Below are 2379 nucleotides of genomic sequence, written 5' to 3'. Positions count from 1 at the left end.
GTACCCATTCCGGTGTCCTTATCGGCTCCGTGGATTGGCTTATGGCATCTTCTTCGTTTCCAAACCTTACTTCCAATGTGCCGTATTTCTTTCCACGTATGTAGAATGTGGTCAATCTCCTCACGTTTTCGAAGCACTCCTCCATTACCTCTATCGGGACGACCACTATCCCGCTTAAGGACGCGGACAACGTCCTGGAGGAGCCAGCCCTAGAGTGGCTCCCTCCCTTCACCCTCCTGTCTCAACCCCCACTTCTTGCACCTCCAAAGTACTGGCATTCACCCCTCGGATCGCCGTCCACCCCTTCCCTTCTCCACCTCTCCCATAGATAGGGTTAAACAAATGCAAACAAATCAGTGACGAAAACTCAACAGTCAAAACATCTCAACGATTCCCGGCTCACCCGCACGGGGAAACCCACAACAAAAACAATGTGCGCAACAACAACAGCGTGTAACGATTCGAACCCACGTCCAGACCATAAACATTCTCTTTAAAAAACTAACCTCCAGGTTTTTATAAGCTCGCTAAAATGTTTTAGAATATTCCATAAGATATTTAGGGGGCGAAAATTAAACTCTTCTTTTGTCTGTTAACACCTGTCCAAAACTGACGTTAAAGACGATTGGTTGGGAAAAAGTGTCATAACGGAATCTAACTCAGGTCGATATTATTGAATATGGTTATATTAGTCGAGAGTGGTAATTATCTCTGGTCAACATTACAAAATAAAACAATATCAAAGCATCCAGAGTTAGAATTGGAGAAAGGTTATTTGCTACAGATACATCGATTTTAAAGTAAGTAAATCTTACAAGTATAAATTTTGTCGTTATCCCCCATAAAAATATATAGAGCTAACAGAGATCAATTTACCATATTTATTGTCTCATTTACCGCCATCAAATAAAACAAATTCTGATGTTGTTTACTTCTCGTTAGCCCCGTGTGTCTGTTAAATATACGTGGTCAGAAACAGTCTCCACAATTATCATTAATCTTTTTATGGACTTAAAAATTCACTGAGCTGCAAACTCGCCTTCGAATGTCTACTTTTGCTTTCTTTGCTATGGACCCATATGCTTCATAAATGGCTCATATTTTAGAAGTATCTTCTTTCATATATATATCTTGAGTATAGACTGTTTGTTGGTTCCATAAAGATTTAAAATTACCAGTTTATCTAAACGAGTCTTTCAAATTTTCTTTTGTTTAGTCAAAAGTAGGGTTTCGAATCTTCAGTAACGCACACACACATTCCATTTGCGCCAATCTTTGAGTTTTCAACATCAGTTTCATTCTTGAGAGTGAAACAATTTTTTAATACAAATCTTTTATCAGGGGCCGTTATTTTTGTTTGACTTCCCTCACACTTGTTAGTTTACTTTCACTTTTGTCACGAACCGAGGTTCTTCCAAGTCACGTGTATTTTATTTTTTTTATATGAAATAACAGTGCGAATAATAATGTTGATATTAAATTTATCATATGTTATATTTGTTATTTGTACATTTGCCAATTTGTTGTCGATGTATTCCTTAACCCCCCCCCCCCCGTGTATTACAATTTGCTGTTGTTTTTCATTTGCTGCTGTTGTGTAAGAAATTTCTGCGAAGAAGCAATACTTCATAGAGTCCATCATTTTAGTGACTCGAAAATGACACTAGCTTCAAAAGAATATACATTATTTTACTTTCCTGTGAAATCTCATAAGATTGACCAAAAATAAAACATAAAAACCGGCCCTGGTAGAATAAAATCCAAGTTTTTCACGAAAGTAAAAGTGATGTTATAAACTCGAAGATCACGTCCATTAATTTCTATGAAAAAATAATTTCTCCCATTTTAAACCGAGCAAAGAACTCTTTCATGAAACTTTTATTATTACAAACCATTGCAGAAGAAGTTTTTATGCTTATTTATAATATTACTCTGAAATCTTTAATGAAAATAGGCAAATGAACCGTAAATGTTGTTAGCCTTGACAATTATTGCACTTAATTTGACATAACACTGACAACAAACGTAAAGGAAACTGACTATTCATTACCAATTTACAATAACCGAAGACAAATGTCTGCAAGCAGGTTGTAATGAAGGTGTGGTTATTCGTACGTCATTCGACTTACGATTAATGTCACAAAACTATATTACGGCTAACAATTTTTGTATTTTTATTTTGCCATATAAATTGTTTATTACATTGCAGCTTTGGAAATAACTGTTTTAGCTTAACCTGTTTATTAACGCCTCGACTTTTAGAGACGTCAGAGAGAGGTTTCAAATATGAATTCGGGCGAAATTTCACACGCAGGCGAGGGGTTCCTTACTCCTGCTTTACATAGTTACACAAACTGTTGGAAATAGCAGTCAAAATTT

The 2379-nt window shown here is 36.2% G+C and overlaps 1 protein-coding gene across 6 annotated transcripts in view; it reads left to right on the top strand.

The window, feature by feature from the left end:
- Positions 1-2379, top strand: part of LOC106873676 (tubulin polyglutamylase TTLL5) — a 152629-nt gene that overhangs the window by 50447 nt on the left and 99803 nt on the right. Inside the window, exon 1 of one of the 6 annotated variants that reach the window (XM_052968974.1) lies at positions 641-800. The exons of the other annotated variants lie outside the window; for them this stretch is intronic. The gene's annotated coding sequence lies outside the window, so the exon portion shown is untranslated. Of the gene's footprint in view, positions 1-640; positions 801-2379 lie in introns of those variants that run through there. 6 annotated transcript variants of the gene reach the window in all.

The sequence above is a fragment of the Octopus bimaculoides genome, chromosome 6 (genome assembly GCF_001194135.2).
Source record: "Octopus bimaculoides isolate UCB-OBI-ISO-001 chromosome 6, ASM119413v2, whole genome shotgun sequence".
NCBI classification, from domain to species: Eukaryota; Metazoa; Mollusca; class Cephalopoda; order Octopoda; family Octopodidae; genus Octopus; species Octopus bimaculoides.
Note: the sequence above shows the minus strand (reverse complement) of the source record. Positions and strands in the feature narration are given on the sequence as shown.